The sequence below is a fragment of the Eurosta solidaginis genome, chromosome 5, assembly GCF_040869045.1.
Source record: "Eurosta solidaginis isolate ZX-2024a chromosome 5, ASM4086904v1, whole genome shotgun sequence".
Lineage (NCBI taxonomy): Eukaryota > Metazoa > Arthropoda > Insecta > Diptera > Tephritidae > Eurosta > Eurosta solidaginis.
The window spans coordinates 231,455,929-231,472,360 of NC_090323.1; the positions used below are offsets into that span (position 1 = coordinate 231,455,929).

The following is a 16,432-nucleotide window of genomic DNA, read 5'->3' on the forward strand; positions in this document are numbered from 1 at the left end:
TGTATATATAGTATATATCTCATACAACCGATTGTTCAGATAAGAAACTTTTCGCAATTTCTACCCCATTTTAACAGCTATAAGCTTTAAATTTCACCGATTGCTTACGTATATAGCATATATTGTTGTCTGAAAAAATCATAGAGATCGGTTGTATATATAGTATATATCTCATACAACCGATTGTTCAGATAAGAAACTTTTCGCAATTTCTACCCCATTTTAACAGCTATAAGCTTCAAATTTCACCGATTGCTTACGTATATAGCATATATTGTTGTCTGAAAAAATCATAGAGATCGGTTGTATATATAGTATATATCTCATACAACCGATTGTTCAGATAAGAAACTTTTCGCAATTTCTACCCCATTTTAACAGCTAGAAGCTTCAAATTTCACCAAATGCTTACGTATATAGCATATATTGTTGTCTGAAAAAATCATAGAGATCGGTGGTATATATAGTAAATATCTCATACAACCGATTGTTCAGATAAGAAACTTTGCGCATTTTCTGCCCCATTTTAACAGCTAGAAGCTTCAAATTTCACAAAATGCTTACGGATATAGCATATATTGTTGTCTAAAAAAATTATAGAGATCGGTGGTATATATATTATACACTTCATACAAACTGTCATTTTTGCCCCTTTTTTACGGCTAGAAGCTTCAAAATTCATCAAATTTCATCAAATAATTATGTTTACGTCATATATTTTTGAAATACCTGATTCGTAGTAATAGTTTTTACATGCAGACCACAAAAAACGTGAAGCTTTGCATCCTCACACAGATTACCTACCTATTTTTTATTTTATATTTATCTTAAAAATCGTTTAGATATGTTCAAATTTCACTAAATGCTTACGTGTATAGCATATATTGTTGTCTGAGAAAATCATAGATACCGGTGGTATATATAGTATATATCCCATACAACCGATTGTTCAGATAAGAAACTTTGCGCATTTTCTTCCCCGTTTTAACACCTAGAAGCTTCAACTTTCACCAAATGCTTACGTGTATAGATTATATTGTTGTCTGAAAAAATCATTGAGATCGATGGTATATATAGTATATATCTCATACAACCGATTGTTCAGTTAAGAAACTTTGCGCAATTTCTGCCCCTTTTTAACAGCTAGACGCTTCAAATTTTACCATATGCTTACATATATAGCATATATTGTTGTCTGAAAAAATCATAGAGATCGGTGGTATATATATTATATACTTCATATAAACTGTCATTTTTGCCCTTTTTTTACGGCTAGAAGCTTCAAAATTCATCAAATTTCATCAAATAGTTACGTTTACGTCATATATTGTTGAAATACGTGATTCGTAGTCATAGTTTTTACACGCAGACCACAAAAAACCAGAAATTTTGCATCCTCACACAAAGTACCTACCTGTTTTTTATTTATTTTATATTTATCTTAAAAATCGTTAAGGTATGCAGATCTGTTCACTATATATTTCTTATCTTATACATCCGATTATTCGGAGATTACGAACGGGATAAGATTATTGTTCAGCCCCATTCATGAAAGGTATGAAGTCTTCGGCACAGCCAAAGACAGTCCCGTTCTTACTTGTTTTTAAATAAATTACGTTCATTTTATACAAAAACAGAAAATTTTCGCATTCGGCGCATATTTTTTTTAAATAAACTTCGTTTATTTCATAAACAACAAGAAAAATATGGAATAAAAGTCCCCCGATTAAAATACATTGAGTAGTTTTTTATTTATACATATTTTGATGTCTAATAGCACCATATTTGCTCAATTCACAGGTTTTCTAGCGTTTTTTTGGTAAATCTAATACTCAATTGTGATCAAACTAAAGGCCTCCTGTGCGATCGGGAGATTTCACGATTTACCACTTTTACAGTATTTTTAAATGCAATGTGACAGTTTTCCAACATTTTCGAAACTTTCGATATCGAACAAGTAAGCTCTGTTTTCGAGTTCAACCTAGCTAATGCATCGAATTTCAAAAATTTTGATATAAGGAAGTCTCTATCTTTCTCGATTCCGTCATGTCATTATCTACAACCGTCATTCAATCAAAGTTACTATACGTTTGTGCATATCAAAATTGTCTTAACCCCGCCCCGACTACAACTAATCCAAATCATATAATTTCTTTCACCGTGGTTGAAACCCCACATTCTCTTGTAAAAACTTCAAAAAGTCTACAGCAACAAGGTTGTTTTATTTGAACCGACGTAAACTCATTTTCAAAATTTCTTTAGAAGCCGCTTAAACACATTAATTTTACGAACATAAGGAATATGGAAAAATGCTTAAAACCATCACAAATTAAGGTCTCATTAACACTTTGAACAAGATTTTGATTATGTCATCCCGTTTGAGTTCGAGTAGCGTCGTTAATCAAAATTTATGGCACTGCTCCCAACTCTGGTCATGTGACAGAATACGATAGAACATATTAGCAGTTTGTAAACAAATGAAACTAATTAAGTAAACGCTTTGTTCTTTTCATAAAACAATAAAGCTAATATAATAAGAAATTTCTATAGAAATCTCATTTGAAAAAGCTGTATAATATTTTGTATTTTTCATCATTAAGGGCATTGAAATTTTAATTAGGCAATTCTAACAAAAAATTTACTCAAGGTTAAATGGATTGAATGAAAAAAAGTAAGTATACGCTTGTCCATATAAAAATTGTCTTGATCCCGACGCGAATATAACAAACCCAAGTCATATACTTCCTTTCACCGTGGTTGAAACCCCACATTCTCTTGTAGAAATATCAAAAAGTCTACAGCAACAGAGTTGTTTTATTTGAACCGACGTAAACTCATTTTCAAAATTCCTATAGAATCCGTCTAAAACACATTAATTTTACGAACATAAGAAAGATGGAAAGATGCTTAAATCCATCACAAATTAAGGTCTCATTAACATTTTGGACAAGATTTTGATTATGTCATCCCGCTTAAGTTCGAACGGTGTTGTTACTCAAAATTTATTCCACTTCTCCAAACTCTGGTCATGTGACAGTATGCGATAGAACATATTAGAAGTTTGTAAACAAATTAAACTAATTAAGTGTATGCTTTGTTCTTTTCATAAAACTATAAAGCTAATATAATAAGAAATTTCTTTAGAAATCTCATTTGAAAAAGCTGTATAAATATTTTGTATTTTTCATCATTAAGGGCATTGAAATTTTAATTAGGCACTTCTAACAAAAAATTTACTCAAGGTTAAATGGATTGAATGAAAAAAGTAACTATACGCTTGTGCATATAAAAATTGTCTTGATCCCGACGCGAATATAACAAACCCAAGTCATATATTTCTTTTCACCGTGGTTGAAACCCCACATTCTCTTGTAAAAACATCAAAAAGTCTACAGCAACAAGGTTGTTTTATTTGAACCGATGTAAACTCATTTTCAAAATTCCTATAAAATCCGTCTAAAACACATTAATTTTACGAACATAAGAAAGATGGAAAGATGCTTAAATCCATCACAAATGAAGGTCTCATTAACACTTTGGACAAGATTTTGATTATGTCATCCTGCTTAATTTCGAAAGGTGTTGTTACTCAAAATTTATTCCACTTCTCCAAACTCTGGTCATGTGACAGTATGCGATAGAATATATTAGCAGTTTGTAAACAAATGAAACTAATTAAGTTTTCGCTTTGTTCTTTTCATAAAACAATAAAGCTAATATAATAAGAAATTTCTATAGAAATCTCATTTGAAAAAGCTGTATAAATATTTTGTAGTTTTCATCACTAAGGGCATTTTAATTTTAATTAGGCACTTCTAACCAAAAATTTACTCAAAGTTAAATGGATTGAGTGAAAAAAAGTAACTATACGCTTGTGCATATAAAAATTGTCTTGACCCTGACCCGAATATAACTAACCCAAGTCATATACTTCCTTTCTCCGTGGTTGAAACCCCACATTCTCTTGTAAAAACATCAAAAAGTCTAAAGCAACAAGGTTGTTTTATTTGAACCGACGTAAACTCATTTTCAAAATTCCTATAGAAGCCGCTTAAACACATTAATCTTACGAACATAAGGAATATGGAAAGATGCTTAAAACCATCACAAATTAAGGTCTCATTAATACTTTGAACAAGATTTTGATTATATCATCCCGCTTAAGTTTGAACGGTGTTGTTACTCAAAATTTATTCCATTTCTCCAAATTCTGGTCATGTGACAGTATGCGATAGAACATATTAGAAGTTTGTAAACAAATTAAACTAATTAAGTGTATGCTTTGTTCTTTTCATAAAACTATAAAGCTAATATAATAAGAAATTTCTTTAGAAATCTCATTTGAAAAAGCTGTATAAATATTTTGTATTTTTCATCATTAAGGGCATTGAAATTTTAATTAGGCACTTCTAACAAAAAATTTACTCAAGGTTAAATGGATTGAATGAAAAAAGTAACTATACGCTTGTGCATATAAAAATTGTCTTGATCCCGACGCGAATATAACAAACCCAAGTCATATACTTCCTTTCTCCGTGGTTGAAACCCCACATTCTCTTGTAAAATCATCAAAAAGTCTACAGCAACAAGGTTGTTTTATTTGAATCTACGTAAACTCATTTTCAAAATTTCTATAGAAGCCGCTTAAACGCATTAATTTTACGAACATGAGGAATATGGAAGGATGCTTAAAACCATCACAAATTAAGGTCTCATTAACACTTTGAACAAGATTTTGATTATGTCATCCCGTTTAAGTTCGAGCAGCGTTGTTACTCAAAATGTATGGCACTGCTCCCAACTCTGGTCATGTGACAGAATACGATAGAGCATATTAGCAGTTTGTAAACAAATGAAACTAATTAAGTGTATGCTTTGTTCTTTTCATAAAATTATAAAGCTAATATAATAAGAAATTTCTATAGAAATCTCATTTGAAAAAGCTGTATAAATATTTTGTATTTTTCATCATTAAGGGCATTGAAATTTTAATTAGGAACTTCTAACCAAAAATTTACTCAAGGTTAAATGGATTGAGTGAAAAAAAAGTAACTATACGCTTGTGCATATAAAAATTGTCTTGACCCTGATCCGAATATAACTAACCCAAGTCACATACTTCCTTTCACCGTGGTTGAAACCCCACATTCTCTTGTAAAATCATCAAAAAGTCTACAGCAACAAGGTTGTTTTATTTGAACCGACGTAAACTCATTTTCAAAGTTCCTATAGAATCCGTCTAAAACACATTAATTTTACGAACATAAGAAAGATGGAAAGATGCTTAAATCCATCACAAATGAAGGTCTCATTAACACTTTGGACAAGATTTTGATTATGTCATCCCGCTTAAGTTCGAAGGGTGTTGTTACTCAAAATTTATTCCACTTCTCCAAACTCTGGTCATGTGACAGTATGCGATATAACATATTAGCAGTTTGTAAACAAATGAAACTAATTAAGTGCATGCTTTGTTCTTTTCATAAAACTATAAAGCTAATATAATAAGAAATTTCTTTAGAAATCTCATTTGAAAAAGCTGTATAAATATTTTGTATTTTTCATTATTAAGGGCATTGAAATTTTCATTAGGCACTTCTAACCAAAAATTTACTCAAGGTTAAATGGATTGAATGAAAAAAGTAACTATACGCTTGTGCATATAAAAATTGTCTTGATCCCGACGCGAATATAACAAACCCAAGTCATATACTTCCTTTCTCCGTGGTTGAAACCCCACATTCTCTTGTAAAATCATCAAAAAGTCTACAGCAACAAGGTTGTTTTATTTGAATCTACGTAAACTCATTTTCAAAATTTCTATAGAAGCCGCTTAAACGCATTAATTTTACGAACATGAGGAATATGGAAAGATGCTTAAAACCATCACAAATTAAGGTCTCATTAACACTTTGAACAAGATTTTGATTATGTCATCCCGTTTAAGTTCGAGCAGCGTTGTTACTCAAAATGTATGGCACTGCTCCCAACTCTGGTCATGTGACAGAATACGATGGAGCATATTAGCAGTTTGTAAACAAATGAAACTAATTAAGTGTACGCTTTGTTCTTTTCATAAAACTTTAAAGCTAATATAATAAGAAATTTCTATAGAAATCTCATTTCGAAAAGCTGCATAAATATTTTGTATTTTTCATCATTAAGGGCATTGAAATTTTAATTAGGCACTTCTAACCAAAAATTTACTCAAGGTTAAATGGATTGAGTGAAAAAAGGTAACTATACGCTTGTGCATATAAAAATTGTCTTGATCCTGACCCAAATATAACTAACCCAAGTCATATACTTCCTTTCTCCGTGGTTGAAACCCCACATTCTCTTGTAAAAACATCAAAAAGTCTACAGCAACAGGGTTGTTTTATTTGAACCGACGTAAACTCATTTTCAAAATGCCTATAGAAGCCGCTTAAACACATTAATTTTACGAACATAATGAATATGGAAAGATGCTTAAAACCATCACAAATTAAGGTCTCATTAACACCTTGAACAAGATTTTGATTATGTCATCCCGTTTAAGTTCGAGTAGCGTTGTTACTCAAAATTTATGGCACTGCTCCCAACTCTGGTCAAGTGACAGAATACGATAGAACATATTAGCAGTTTGTAAACAAATGAAACTAATTAAGTGTACGCTTTGTTCTTTTCATAAAACAATAAAGCTAATATAATAAGAAATTTCTATAGAAATCTCATTTCGAAAAGCTGCATAAATATTTTGTATTTTTCATCATTAAGGGCATTGAAATTTTAATTAGGCACTTCTATCCAAAAATTTACTCAAGGTTAAATGGATTGAATGAAAAAAGTAACTATACGCTTGTGCATATAAAAATTGTTTTGATCCCGACGCGAATATAACAAACCCAAGTCATATACTTCCTTTCACCGTGGTTGAAACACCACATTCTCTTGTAAAAACATCAAAAAGTTTACAGCAACAAGGTTGTTTTATTTGAACCGACGTAAACTCATTTTCAAAATTCCTATAGAATCCGTCTAAAACACATTAATTTTACGAACATAAGAAAGATGGAAAGATGCTTAAATCCATCACAAATTAAGGTCTCATTAACACTTTGGACAAGATTTTGATTATGTCATCCCGCTTAATTTCGAAAGGTGTTGTTACTCAAAATTTATTCCACTTCTCCAAACTCTGGGCATGTGACAGTATGCGATAGAACATATTAGCAGTTTGTAAACAAATGAAACTAATTAAGTGAATGCTTTGTTCTTTTCATAAAACAATAAAGCTAAAACAATAATAAATTTCTATAGAAATCTCATTTTAAAAAGCTGTATAAATATTTTGTATTTTTCATCCTTAAGGGCATTGAAATTTTAATTAAGCACTTCTAACCAAAAATTTACTCAAGGTTAAATCGATTAAGTGAAAAAAGTAATTATACGCTTGTGCAAATAAAAATTGTCTTTACCCCGACCCGAATATAACTAACCCTAGTCATATATTTCCTTTCACCGTGGTTGAAACCCCACATTCTCTTGTAAAAACATCAAAAAGTTTACAGCAACAAGGTTGTTTTATTTTAACCGATGTAAACTCATTTTCAAAATTCCTATAGAAGCCGTCTAAAATACATTAATTTTACGAACATAAGGAATATTGAAACATGCTTAAAACCATCACAAATTAAGGTCTCATTAACACTTTGAACAAGATTTTGATTATGTCATCCCGTTTAAGTTCGAGCAGTGTTGTTACTCAAAATTTATGGCACTGCTCCCAACTCTGATCATGTGACAGAATACGATAGAGCATATTAGCAGGGCGTAAACAAATGAAACTAATTAAGTGTATGCTTTGTTCTTTTCATAAAACAATAAAGCTAATATAATAAGAAATTTCTATAGAAATCTCACTTGAAAAAGCTGTATAAATATTTTGTATTTTTCATCATTAAGGGCATTGAAATTTTAATTAGACAATTCTAACCAAAAATTTACTCAAGGTTAAATGGATTGAATGAAAAAAGTAACTATACGCTTGTGCATATAAAAATTGTCTTGATCCCGACGCGAATATAACAAACCCAAGTCATATACTTCCTTTCTCCGTGGTTGAAACCCCACATTCTCTTGTAAAAACATCAAAAAGTTTACAGCAACAAGGTTGTTTTATTTTAACCGACGTAAACTCATTTTCAAAATTCCTATAGAAGCCGTCTAAAATACATTAATTTTACGAACATAAGGAATATTGAAAGATGCTTAAAACCATCACAAAATTAAGGTCTCATTAATACTTTGAACAAGATTTTGATTATGTCATCCCGTTTAAGTTCGAGCAGTGTTGTTACTCAAAATTTATGGCACTGCTCCCAACTCTGATCATGTGACAGAATACGATAGAGCATATTAGCAGTTTGTAAACAAATCAAACTAATTAAGTATATGCTTTGTTCTTTTCATAAAACAATAAAGCTAATATAATAAGAAATTTCTATAGAAATCTCACTTGAAAAAGCTGTATAAATATTTTGTATTTTTCATCATTAAGGGCATTGAAATTTTAATTAGGCACTTCTAACCAAAAATTTACTCAAGGTTAAATGGATGGAATGAAAAAAGTAACTATACGCTTGTGCATATAAAAATTGTCTTGATCCCGACGCGAATATAACAAACCCAAGTCATATACTTCCTTTCTCCGTGGTTGAAACCCCACATTCTCTTGTAAAAACATCAAAAAGTTTACAGCAACAAGGTTGTTTTATTTTAACCGACGTAAACTCATTTTCAAAATTCCTATAGAAGCCGTCTAAAATACATTAATTTTACGAACATAAGGAATATTGAAAGATGCTTAAAACCATCACAAAATTAAGGTCTCATTAATACTTTGAACAAGATTTTGATTATGTCATCCCGTTTAAGTTCGAGCAGTGTTGTTACTCAAAATTTATGACACTGCTCCCAACTCTGATCATGTGACAGAATACGATAGAGCATATTAGCAGTTTGTAAACAAATGAAACTAATTAAGTATATGCTTTGTTCTTTTCATAAAACAATAAAGCTAATATAATAAGAAATTTCTATAGAAATCTCACTTGAAAAAGCTGTATAAATATTTTGTATTTTTCATCATTAAGGGCATTGAAATTTTAATTAGGCACTTCTAACCAAAAATTTACTCAAGGTTAAATGGATTGAATGAAAAAAGTAAGTATACGCTTGTGCATATAAAAATTGTCCTGATCCCGACACGGATATAACAAACCGAAGTCATATACTTCCTTTCACCGTGGTTGAAACCCCACATTCTCTTGTAAAAACATCACAAAGTCTACAGCAACAAGGTTGTTTTATTTGAAACGACGTCAACTCATTTTCAAAATTCCGATAGAAGCCGTCTAAAACACATTAATTTTACGAACATAAGAAAGATGGAAAATGCTTAAATCCATCACAAATTAATATCTCATTAGCACTTTGAACAAGATTTTGATTATTTCATTCCGCTTAAGTTCGAATAGTGTTGTTACTCAAAATTTATTCCACTTCTCCAAACTCTGGTCATGTGACAGTATGCGACAGAACATATTAGCAGTTTGTAAACACATGAAACTAATTAAAAGTTCGCTTTGTTCTTTTCATAAAACAATAAAGCTAATATAATAAGAAATTTCTATAGAAATCTCATTTGAAAAAGCTGTATAAATATTTTGTAGTTTTCATCACTAAGGGCATTTTAATTTTAATTAGGCACTTCTAACCAAAAATTTACTCAAGGTTAAATGGATTGAGTGAAAAAAGGTAACTATACGCTTGTGCATATAAAAATTGTCTTGACCCTGACCCAAATATAACTAACCCAAGTCATATACTTCCTTTCTCCGTGGTTGAAACCCCACATTCTCTTGTAAAAACATCAAAAAGTCTACAGCAACAGGGTTGTTGTATTTGAACCGACGTAAACTCATTTTCAAAATGCCTATAGAAGCCGCTTAAACACATTAATTTTACGAACATAATGAATATGGAAAGATGCTTAAAACCATCATAAATTAAGGTCTCATTAACACCTTGAACAAGATTTTGATTATGTCATCCCGTTTAAGTTCGAGTAGCGTTGTTACTCAAAATTTATGGCACTGCTCCCAACTCTGGTCATGTGACAGAATACGATAGAACATATTAGCAGTTTGTAAACAAATGAAACTAATTAAGTGTACGCTTTGTTCTTTTCATAAAACAATAAAGCTAATATAATAAGAAATTTCTATAGAAATCTCATTTCGAAAAGCTGCATAAATATTTTGTATTTTTCATCATTAAGGGCATTGAAATTTTAATTAGGCACTTCTAACCAAAAATTTACTCAAGGTTAAATGGATTGAGTGAAAAAAGGTAACTATACGCTTGTGCATATAAAAATTGTCTTGACCCTGACCCAAATATAACTAACCCAAGTCATATACTTCCTTTCTCCGTGGTTGAAACCCCACATTCTCTTGTAAAAACATCAAAAAGTCTACAGCAACAGGGTTGTTTTATTTGAACCGACGTAAACTCATTTTCAAAATGCCTATAGAAGCCGCTTAAACACATTAATTTTACGAACATAATGAATATGGAAAGATGCTTAAAACCATCACAAATTAAGGTCTCATTAACACCTTGAACAAGATTTTGATTATGTCATCCCGTTTAAGTTCGAGTAGCGTTGTTACTCAAAATTTATGGCACTGCTCCCAACTCTGCTCAAGTGACAGAATACGATAGAACATATTAGCAGTTTGTAAACAAATGAAACTAATTAAGTGTACGCTTTGTTCTTTTCATAAAACAATAAAGCTAATATAATAAGAAATTTCTATAGAAATCTCATTTCGAGAAGCTGCATAAATATTTTGTATTTTTCATCATTAAGGGCATTGAAATTTTAATTAGGCACTTCTATCCAAAAATTTACTCAAGGTTAAATGGATTGAGTGAAAAAAGTAATTATACGCTTGTGCAAATAAAAATTGTCTTTACCCCGACCCGAATATAACTAACCCTAGTCATATATTTCCTTTCACCGTGGTTGAAACCCCACATTCTCTTGTAAAAACATCAAAAAGTTTACAGCAACAAGGTCGTTTTATTTGAACCGACGTAAACTCATTTTCAAAATTTCTATAGAAGCCGTCTAAAACACATTAATTTTACGAACATAAGGAATATGGAAAGATGCTTAAAACCATCACAAATTAAGGTCTCATTAACACTTTGAACAAGATTTTGATTATGTCATCCCGTTTAAGTTCGAGCAGCGTTGTTACTCAAAATTTATGGCACTGCTCCCAACTCTGATCATGTGACAGTATGCGATAGAACATATTAGCAGTTTGTAAACAAATGAAACTAATTAAGTGAATGCTTTGTTCTTTTCATAAAACAATAAAGCTAAAACAATAATAAATTTCTATAGAAATCTCATTTTAAAAAGCTGTATAAATATTTTGTATTTTTCACCATTAAGGGCGTTGAAATTTTAATTAGGCACTTCTATCCAAAAATTTACTCAAGGTTAAATGGGTTGAGTAAAACAAAAAGTAAAAAAGTGCCTTTCTATAAATACCCAACAAACAAAATAAACGTAATGTACGTTTTTAATAAGTTTTCTCAAAAAAAGATTAAACTTAAAAAACGTGGCTCCGACCCCACATTCTCTTCTACAAACACCAAAAAGTCTACAGTAAAAAAGTTGTTTTATTTGAAGCGACGTAAACTCATTTTCAAAATTTCTATAGAAGCCGTCTAAAAGACATTAAGTTTACGAACTTAAGAAAGATGGAAATACCACCTTATACGAGCGTTAGACACAGCTCTTCTGACATACGAAGAATTTTCAACCGTACAAACCGAAGTCGAAGCCTGCGTAAATTCTCGTCCTATATGCTCAATATACAGCGACGTTGACGACTTCGAGGTCCTTACGCCAGTACATTTTATCATTGGCGAACCACTAAGAGGGTTACCTGACCCTGACACAGAACTATGTAAGGCAACACTTTTCCAACGGTGGCAAATAATCACATCTATCCGACAACACTTTTGGAAACGTTGGTGTGATGAGTATCTTATCAATCTGCAGCAACGATCTAAATGGTTTCCCCCAACGCAAAACTTACGAAGAAAGGGCATCGTAGTCGTCCACGATAATAACACTCCCCCAACTAAGTGGAAGTTGGGGCGTGTACTCGACACCCACCCTGGGAAAGACGATCATGTTCGTGTGGTTAATTTGACAACATCAGAAGGGGATTTCCTACGGCCTATCGCCAAGCTGTCGCTGCTGCCTACAATTTCTGATATATTTTCAAATTAATTGAAATTGTAATTTTATTTAATTCTGTATTATAATTTTGAACCGTTGTTTAAAGCGGCCGGCATGTTCGAGCCTAATTGGCTACTTTGTATACACATACTTTTCTCTAATGTCATCAGCCAGCTGCACTGTGCTGTCAGCTGTCAGAATTGTTTACTTCAGCTTTATTAAATCTACTCAATCCTTGTAAATTCCTTGACGTGCTTCTTTTATAATCCGCATTAATTGGCAAGTATAAGAATATTTTCAACCCGCACCTACCATTCAACGCTCACAATTAATTTTAATGAAATTTTTGTTTGATTGTGATTTATTTTAATTGTTCGATTATTGTTAATTATTAATTATTATTATTAATTTTTAATTACTAGATTATTTTCAATCTAAAATGATAACTAATTTATCCAATTATTTTTGATTATCATTTTAAAGTACAATTATCATAATTCATTATGACTATGTTTTTAGATAATTAATTATCAATTGCTAGGTCATGTGAAAAACATTAATTAATTATTAAAATACAAAAAAGGCAAACATACTAATGATTATTAATGTCATTGGAAACAGGTCTGGTCCAAACCATCTATTACAACAAGAAATTCCCAGCTGGTTTCAACAAAGATAAGATATTGCGTACATTTGTCCCACACGTGACGTTGGAACATCCCATTAGTACACCATTATAACGCTGTTGCATGCAACATAGTTTTTTATACCTTTCATGAACATGAAATGGTATATTAACTTTGATCCGATGTTTGTAACGTTGAGAAATATGGAAGATAGACTCACCATTAAGTATACCGAATTGACCAGGGCGACGAACTGAGTTGATATAGCCATATCCGTCTGTCCGTCCGTCTGTCTGTTTGAATGCAAACTAGTCTCTCAAATTTTGCGATATCTCAATGAAATTTGGCACAAGGATGTATTTTTGTATTATATTAGACATTTGTCGGATCCGGTAGGGTCGGACTACTATAATATATATCTCCCATACAACCGATCGTTTAGATAAGACGATTTTGGTCGTTCCAGCCTCAATTTAGAAAGTATAAACGTGAAATACGGTGATATATATTCTAATATATCACAGAAGATTTTACGAAAAAATCTCTTTGATCGGAGCTATATATAGTATATATCGCATACAACCGATCGTTCAGATAGAAAGATTTTTAGCCATTTCTTCCTTAATTTCCAATATAAAAACGTTAAACTTGGTGATATTTATTCTAATATATCATAGAAAATTTCTTGCTTTTGCGCGTATCTAATTAATGAAAATGTAAGGATTATAAAGATACATCAATTTAAAGTTAAAATGTACAATTACTTACATTTGGCGGCACCAGTTCCACCAACATAACAAACGGTATCGTCATGAGACCTACATTAACCAGAAACATAATACAACAAACATTCACAAGAGGTAGCCATGCACTAAAATCTGACATATCAATAGAAGTTTTTTGTAGTAAATAGCCATATAGTCCAAGTATCGTCATGCCTACACAGGTAGCACCGGCTGAGAAAATCAAAAAATGTTTGCGATCAAATGTATCCACTAGAATAGTCGCTATATAGATGCCAGTAACTTGAATGCATCCTACTATGAGGGTATTTGTATCTCGATGCATTGGGGTATGTGCTGCTTCAAAAATGCTGGCTGTAAAATAAAGTATCGCATATCCGCCACAGAAAACGTTTAGTAGCATTAGAACGAAACCGTTTGCAAATGCTCTTATAGCACGTTTATTATCTGCGAAGAGAAAGAAAAGTACACCTATTGAAAATTCTTACTAATGTAATGAGGGTATTCACGATATGGACAGTGTAAATCTTTAGGCTCTTGCGTAAAGATAGAAACATTTCTTGAGTGTTAATAAACTACGCTCAAAATCAACCCATATATACATCATATATATTATTTCTAATTGCTGTTTTTATGTACGGGTCCTTTTTTCGTTCTTATTTGGAATTCAAATCTATAAATAAAGTTTTGGTTGTAAAAGTGGAGATTCGGGCTATTAGCGAGCTTTGGGCAATTTTGGTCGTAGTGATTGTGAGCACACAAAGAAATCTATGTGTACTATGGCACTATTGTGAAGATTTGCACTGCATTACTGACAGTTCCTATCATACCCTCAGCGCAAGCTGTAAGTATTCATTGATTGATAGAACAGCTGATTTTTGTTGTTATTTGATAAGAGACTTTTATATTGGTTGCGCAAGATGCGCACGGGTCCGGCTCGTATATCTTATTAACATAAGGATATTAGTTCTTCTTATGGGTGAATATTTATGTACTTACAAAAATCTTGCCATGTCACATACTCCATATTTGCTATTTGTTCGTTCACAGCTGCTTTTATGCTATCGAACTCAGTTTCGAATTCTTCAAAAGTATCACCCTGCTTGGGTTTATAGTTACGATAAAACATCAAAGATCCCATTGCAAGTGACTCCTGGCCGCATTGCAAAAGCTACATTGGAGTTTCTGGAAAAATCATTTGCAAGATTGCATAAATAACAACCAAAGCTATACCAATCATAGCCAAGCAATGATATGATAAACGTGCTGTCGTTATGTAACCAAAAATTGCACCAATGTAGATAGATAAGGTGACTAAAGACGATAGACGTCCGCGTATTCTGCAAAATCAAAACAAAAAATAATAAGAAATTCGCTAATTTTTGTTCTAATTAAATTACGGATAGAGCCTATGACTTACTTCGGGTCCGATATTTCGCCAATAAAAACTGGTATGGTTACAAATGCACCACCGTTTGAGAATCCAATCACAAACCGACTAGCAAGTAAGAAATTTACGGTACTTGCAAAATATCCCAAGATCCAAGAAATCTGTAATATTTACATATGTGTTTTTAAATAATATTGTGCAAGACAAGCAGATTTTCTCAACTGACTATAAATGGTATAGCTAAAATATAAATACATCCTTTTCGTCCTATACGATCTGCCAGAGCGCCAAAAGCGAACTACCACAACCACCTCCAAGCGCAGTTAAACCAGCCATCCATGCACCGTCATTCAAAGTTAGAACAAAAGTTAAGGGCGTTTCTGTGAGTGACTGCACCTTGGGCAATATTAACGAAAACCATCCTAAACAATATCCAAAAGCAAACATGAGGATGGTTGCTAAAATAAATAAAAAATTAAAACACATTTAAATATTTTTGCAAGAGTGTGTATTTCAACATAAACAAGTAAGGAAGGCTAAGTTCGGGTGTAACCGAACATTACATACTCAGTTGGGAATATCACCATGTAGGAAAATGAACCTAGGGTAAACCTGAAATGGGTTTGTATGATATGTGTATCAAATGGAAGGTATTAAAGAGTTTTTTAAGAGGGAGTGGGCCATAGTTCTATAGATGGACGCCATTTAGGGATATCGCCATAAAGGTGGACCAGGGCTGACTCTTGAATTTTTTTGTACGATATGGGTATGAAATGTAAGGTGTTAATGAGTAGTTTAAAAGGGAGTGGGCCTTAGTTCAATAGGTGGACGCCTTTTCGAGATATCGCCATAAAGGTGAACCAGGGGTGACTCCAGAGTTTGTTTGTACGATATGGGTATCAAATTAAAGGTATTAATGAGGGTTTTAAAAGGGAGTGGTGGTAGTTGTATATGTGAAGGCGTTTTCGAGATATCGACCAAAATGTGGACCAGGGTGATCCAGAACATCATCTGTTGGGTACCGCTAATTTATTTATATATGTAATACCACGAGCAGTATCCCTGCCAAGATTTCAAGGGCTTTTGATTTCGCCCTGCAGAACTTTTTCATTTTCTTCTACTTAATATGGAAGGTGTCACACCCATTTTACAAAGTTTTTTTCTAAAGTTATATTTTGCGTCAATAAACCAATCCAATTACCATGTTTCATCCCTTTTTTCGTATTTGGTATAGAATTATGGCATTTTTTAATTTTTCGTAATTTTCGATATCGAAATAGTGGGCGTGGTCATAGTCGGATTTCGGTCATTTTTTATACCAACACAAAGCGAGTTCAGATAATTACGTGAACTGAGTTTAGTA

At 32.2% G+C, this 16,432-nt stretch overlaps 1 protein-coding gene and 1 long non-coding RNA gene across 4 annotated transcripts in view; one reads left to right on the plus strand and one right to left on the minus strand.

Moving 5' to 3' along the window:
• Tsp66E (Tetraspanin 66E) overlaps positions 1-16,432 on the plus strand; it is a 483,181-nt gene that overhangs the window by 416,844 nt on the left and 49,905 nt on the right. The window lies entirely within an intron of this gene.
• LOC137251954 (uncharacterized) lies at positions 14,034-15,224 on the minus strand. The gene is made up of 3 exons (XR_010953401.1): positions 15,100-15,224; positions 14,679-15,019; positions 14,034-14,126 (listed from the first exon to the last, which is right to left on the minus strand). It is a non-coding gene; the product is annotated as an uncharacterized lncRNA (long non-coding RNA).